Source organism: Petromyzon marinus, chromosome 64 (genome assembly GCF_048934315.1).
Source record: "Petromyzon marinus isolate PM22_M1 ecotype Great Lakes invasive population chromosome 64, UKy_Petmar_22M1.pri1.0, whole genome shotgun sequence".
NCBI lineage: Eukaryota > Metazoa > Chordata > Hyperoartia > Petromyzontiformes > Petromyzontidae > Petromyzon > Petromyzon marinus.
In genome coordinates, this window is record NC_133730.1 from 10,150,550 (window position 1) to 10,157,716 (window position 7,167).

The window sequence follows — 7,167 nt, forward strand, 5'->3', positions numbered from 1 at the left end:
CGTCATCCGGAGAGCGGCCAGCAGTAATCAGTATCGTGTCATCTGCAAAAAGATTTACCCTGGAATGATCCAGTTCAGTGCCCAAGTCATTGACATAGAGAGACAACAAAAGGGGGCCGAGGATGGAACCCTGTGGAACCCCTTTTGTTATCTTAACACTCTTTGACCTCCAACCATCTGTGAATACAGTTTGGGTGCGAGAAAAGAGGTAATTTTTTAACCATTGTACTGTGTTCTCGGAAAAAGCGAGGCAACTTAGTTTACTAAGCAGGGTGTTGTGGTCTACTGTATCACAAGCTTTGGACAGGTCAAGAAAAAGACAGGCACAGTACTGCTTATTATCAAGGCTATTGTAAATTTGATTCAAAGAGTCTAATGCAGCAGATGTCGTGCTGTATTTTTTTCGGAACGCAGATTGTTTTAGATGTAGTAGATTGTTTGTGGACAGGAAACTGCTAATTTGGTAGTTCAATAATTTTTCAAAAATTTTCATCAATGGGGACAAAATTGAGATAGGTCGGTAGTTATTTGGATCATCTTTAGGGCCCCCTTTGTGAAGTGGATGGACATAGGAATGTTTTCATTCTAGAGGAACTGATGCTTCTTTGATGGACAGGTTGAAAATATGGGCTTTAGGTTTGTATATTAGGTGACCAACAGTTAGTAGAGCAAAGACGGGAAAACTACCTGCTCCGGTAGCGGAGGACCCTTTGAGGTAGGACAGTTGTTTCAGAACATTACTTTCGTGGATAGGTTGGAAGCTAAATTCGTTTAATGTTTGGGCAGGGGTGTAGGAATTTGCAGAAGCAGGGGTGACTCCCAATACCTTATCAAAAAGATTACCAGCTTCAGAAAAATGAAGGTTAAAATTGTCAACTATTTTTTGGGGATCTGAAAAATATTCCCCATTTCGGTTAAGCTCAACGGGCAGATTGTCTGTTTTGGATGCCTTTTCGATAGATTTCATTGTTTTCCAAAAAATCCTGGCATTTCCTTGTGATTGCAGGAGAGTGGAGAGACCCATAAACTCACATCTAAGCCCATAGACTCACATCTAGACCCATAGACTCACATCTAGGCCCATAGACTCACATCTAGACCCATAGACTCACATCTAGACCCATAGACTCACATCTAGACCCATAGACTCACATCTAGACCCATAGACTCACATCTAGACCCATAGACTAGCATAGAGACCCATAGACTCACATCGAGACCCATAGACTCACATAGAGACCCATAGACTCACATCTAGACCCATACTCACATCTAGACCCATATACTCACATAGAGACCTATAGACTCACATCTAGACCCATAGACTCACATCTAGACCCACAGACTCACATCTAGACCCATAGACTCACATAGAGACCCATAGACTCACATCTAGGCCCATAGACTCACATCTAGACCAATAGACTCACATAGAGACCCATAAACTCACATCTAGACCCATAGACTCACATGGAGACCCATAGACTCACATCTAGACCCATAGACTCGCATAGAGACCCATAGACTCACATAGAGACCCATAGACTCACATCTAGACCCATAGACTAGCATAGAGACCCATAGACTCACATCTAGACCCATAGACTCACATAGAGACCCATAGACTCACATCTAGACCCACAGACTCACATCTAGACCCATAGACTAGCATAGAGACCCATAGACTCACATATAGACCCATAGACTCACATGGAGACCCATAGACTCACATCTAGACCCATAGACTCACATCTAGACCCATAGACTCGCATAGAGACCCATAGACTCACATCTAGACCCATAAACTCACATCTAGACCCATAGACTCACATGGAGACCTATTGACTCACATCTAGACCCATAGACTCACATCTAGACCCATAGACTCGCATAGAGACCCATAGACTCACATCTAGACCCATAAACTCACATCTAGACCCATAGACTCACATGGAGACCCATAGACTCACATCTAGACCCATAGACTCACATAGAGACCCATAGACTAGCATAGAGACCCATAGACTCACATCTAGACCCATAGACTAGCATAGAGACCCATAGACTCACATCGAGACACATAGACTCACATAGAGACCCATAGACTCACACGGTTGGCTGGGCACAACGCACACACAACATCAGCACCCCAATCTCCACACTAGCCACAGCTCTGCTCCTACTGTCATCTCAGCAGTCGCTGTCCCCCACCCAGGGGCGGTCACGCCACGCGTGGACGGCTTGCTGCTCGTGTCCGCACGGCGCACCAGGCTGAGTCCGTGGGTATTCGTCACTCACGTTGGCCGTGAGCGGGAATCCAACTCTGGTGGCCGGTTTTGTTTAGGGCAGCGAGCAAACCGCTGCGCCACCGCTCCCATACAGCACAGTCGCCATTCACCACTCAGTGCCAGGCTAGGTGCACTTTAAGGCCACGTGAAGTGTCGAAGGCTCGTTGCTGATAGGACAGACCCTGGTGCCATGGATTGACTGGCTGAGATGACTGGCAGATGCACCAGCTATGCCCCCTACTGTGCGAACTTACTGCGTTTTATCCACCCGGCGCTCCGCTCATTGTTGTGAGCGTCGCTCCTCTCCGGTTCGTTCAAGGACGACGGCCTCCAACTGCTCAGGAACGAGGCCCATCTTGACACTGCTGCTACCGCTCATCGGCAAGTCCACTCAGCTCCACGTCATCCTGGACACAGGGGTGGGGAACCTTTTTTCTGCCAAGGGCCATTTGGATATTTATATAAAACATCATTCGAGGGCCATACAAAATGATCAACTTAAAAATCAGCCCGTTATATTTGGTAAAACATTTCATTAACTCGCCCCTAATGCGATGGCTGGAACTGCTTCTCTTTGGCGAGGCCTGTGATGATGTTAGCTGGCTATTGACGATGTTGCTGCTACTCGCAACTGCTTTTCCAGGTTTGCTCTTCTAGATTTATTGAATTTCGAGTCCCGCCTGTGGTTGCCTTGGCAGGGCCAGAGGCCTCGTACGGCCCGCGGGCCATATGAGGCCCGCGGGCCGGACGTTCCCCAGCCCTGTTTAATGCAGCATCAGCTCCATCTATGTCTCTATCCGGCCAAACAGAAGCTGCTTGGGCATGTGGGTTGTTAGCAGGGGCGGAGCCAGGATTTTGACTCTGGGGGGGCTGACTTCAATATTCTGAGATATCCAGTGTTTATGTTTTCCAATGGGTGCCACAAATGTATAAAACACATTTTATTGGATTTGAACGCGGAGTTTATTAATAGGTCGGAGCCGCTGATGTGGCTAATAAGTTCGATAAGTTCGAAAGGCTGCCGCTCAAGTAGCCTGCAGGGCAGCACACAAGGTGGCAGCACAAGGTGGCAGCCTGCAGGGCAGCACAAGGTGGCAGCCTGCAGGGCAGCACAAGGTGGCAGCCTGCAGGGCAGCACACAAGGTGGCAGCCTGCAGGGCAGCACGAGGTGGCAGCCTGCAGGGCAGCACGAGGTGGCAGCCTGCAGGGCAGCACACAAGGTGGCAGCCTGCAAGGCAACACAAGGTGGCAGCCTGCAGGGCAGCACGCAAGGTGGCAGCCTGCAGGGCAGCACACAAGGTGGCAGCACAAGGTGGCAGCCTGCAGGGCAGCACGAGGTGGCAGCCTGCAGGGCAGCACACAAGGTGGCAGCCTGCAGCATTTTGCAGCAGCTGGATATCGGGTTATCCCGATTACCGACTTTCCCAAAATTTCAGGGGGGCTGAGCCCCCCCCCAGCCCCCCATGTGGCTCCGCCCCTGGTAGTTAGCGAGCACCTACGAAGGCCGGCACGACACACGAGGGAGTGGTGGCCAACACTCCACCCTGCTGCCTTTGTCTCCTTTACACATCGCACCGGGTACTCCTCGACTGGACCTGTTCAGATCATCGTCACTGGTAGTTGGCCGTGAATGGGAATCGAACTCGGGTTGTCGGGTTCGTCAGGCAGCGCGCTAACCGCAGCACCACCGCTCCTCAGCCACCACCACCATGGTAACCATTTAGATTACATTCTTTTGCGCTATACATTTCCACTTGATGAGCCACTTCGTTGAGCTATCATTTGTGGCGAATCGCTCAGTGGGCATTGGTTGGTAAAATAAAATAAAAATACTATAACGTTTTCGTTGCATTTGTATTTTTGTAATGATTTGTTTAGGTTTCCTATACTTTGTATTCCTATCGTGTTTTTTTAAAATTCAGAATCAAAATATTTATTTATACTGGGGGAATCTGATGAGCTATAAAGCGCTTTTTCATAGATGTCCAGTAAGGAGGCACGGGGTCAGAACGTTACAACAAACAATACAAAGTATAAGGAAGGTAAACACATCACCCAAACACAAATACAACACTAAACTACCCCCATCCTACCAGACACATCACTCAAACACAAACACATACAACACTAAACTACCCCCATCCTACCAGACACATCACCCAAACACAAACACAACACTAAACTACCCCATCCTACCAGACACATCACTCAAACACAAATACAACACTAAACTACCCCCATCCTACCAGACACATCACCCAAACACAACACTAAACTACCCCCATCCCACCAGACACATCACTCAAACACAAATGCAACACTAAACTACCCCCATCCTACCAGACACATCACTCAAACACAAATACAACACTAAACTACCCCCATCCTACCAGACATATCACTCAAACACAAACACATACAACACTAAACTACCCCCATCCTACCAGACACATCACCCAAACACAAATACATACAGCACTAAACTACCCCCATCCTACCAGACACATCACTCAAACACAAATACAACACTAAACTACCCCCATCCTACCAGACACATCACTCAAACACAATTACAAATACAACACTAAACTACCCCCATCCTACCAGACACATCACTCAAACACAAACACATACAACACTAAACTACCCCCATCCTACCAGACAAACGCCCACTGAGGTGTTAAGTTATTTTTCACAAGCGACCTGGCGATCACAAATGACAGCTCAACAAAGTGGCACCATCATTTGGATATTTGTAGCAGCAAAGTAATCGAAATAATCTCAGTGCACGTTTCTCAATGTGGAGGGGAAACCGGAGGGAAACAAATCCAGGCGACCACGGGGAGAGAGAGAGAGACGCAGACTCCAAATATCCAGCAGCGGCAGCAGGCGTCAGGGTCGGGATCGAACCCCCGACCTCCTGCACACCAGGCGAGGTAGTTAACATCTCACCACCTTGATGCTGAGAGAGACGCAGACTCCAAATATCCAGCAGCAGCAGCAGGCGTCAGGGTCGGGATCGAACCCCCGACCTCCTGCACACCAGGCGAGGTAGTTAACATCTCACCACCTTGATGCTGAGAGAGACGCAGACTCCAAATATCCAGCAGCAGGCGTCAGGGTCGGGATCGAACCCCCGACCTCCTGCACACCAGGCGAGGTAGTTAACATCTCACCACCTTGATGATGAGAGAGACGCAGACTCCAAATATACAGCAGCAGGCGTCAGGGTCGGGATCGAACCCCCAACCTCCTGCACACCAGGCGAGGTAGTTAACGTCTCACCACCTTAAATTTTGATTTAAAGCTTTCGTGACTGCAGTGATTCACATTCTTGGTTCTTTCGGTAAAGTCACGTTGAAGGGAAAACAATCAAATAATAAAATATGGTTCATCAAGGACTAAACACTGAGGTACCCCCCCTGGTGAGACACTGCTGAACCAATACATACTTCACTTGGAATGGAACTTTCTACAAACAAACTGAGGGCACCCCAATGGGCTCCCCCCTATCTCCGGTTATAGCCAACATTTTCATGGAGAAATTTGAGACTGACGCCATCCAGACTGCCACTCTGCGCCCAACCTTATGGAAGAGGTACGTGGATCTGGCCACATGGCCGGCCTGCTCTAGACCAATTCTTCGACCACCTCAATTCTATACACCCAGCCATCAGATTTACCATGGAAGTCGAAATAGATGGCAAGCTACCTTTTTTTGGATGTCCTAATAAAAAAGAGACCTGATGGTTCAATGAGCCACTATGTCTACAGGAAAGCTACCCATACGGATGCTTACCTGAAACCGAATTCCCACCACCATCCATCACGGAATAATTATCTCATCAAGACTCTGCACCATAGAGCCCAATGCATATACGACCAGGAACACATAGCCAGTGAACTCAAGCATGTACACCAAGCTCTTAAGGCTAATGGTTACTCCGACTATACAATCCGCAAAGCTATCACTCAAACCATGAAGAAGGACCCTCTTGAGGAGCCTTTAAAAACCATCACTTTACCCTACATTGCGGGGATCACACAAAAGATCTCCAAAATCTTGAATAAACACAAGATCCAGGTCCGTTTCAACACATTACATAAAATCCGTGATCTGGTTCCGTCTGTAAAAGATGTGATTCCGGACATACAGTACCCTGGCGTCTACAAACTAAGTTGCCTCTGTGGTAGTAGTTACATTGGAGAAACCAAACGCCATGTCTCGGACCGCATTCGTGAACACAAAGCAGACCTTAAACACGGTAGGACCAACACCTCGGCCGTGGCAGATCACTGTTATAATTCAGTAGGCTCACATGACATTGACTTGTCCAAGACAGAGGTTCTTTGCAAACCAACCGGCTACCATGAGAGATTCGTTCACGAGGCTATCCACATATACAAACACAGAGACAATTTCAACCGAGAAGATGGATTCTGGCTTAGCAATCATTGGAAGGATTTGATAAACCATTTCGGGTCTTAATTGATTGTTCACGCTTATGGTGGCTTTCAGACCGCATCCATTATTTTCGTCTCCCCCCTCCTCTTTTCCGAACATAGATGGACTCGTCCTTTTAAACAAACTGTCAAATCACTCTCCGTGGTGCTAACGTTTAAAAATAAATACAAACCACCACTTCTTTCAAATGTTCTTGCCGTTGGTTTTCACACCTGATGATGACTGCTTGTGTTGCAGTCGAAACGTCGTGAGAATTTTATTGTTTTATATATATTTTATTATTTTATTGTTTTCCCTTCAACGTGACTTTACCGAAAGAACCAAGAATATATATCTCACCACCTTGATGATGAGAGAGACGCAGACTCCAAATCTACAGCAGCAGCAGCAGCAGGCGTCAGGGTCGGGATCGGG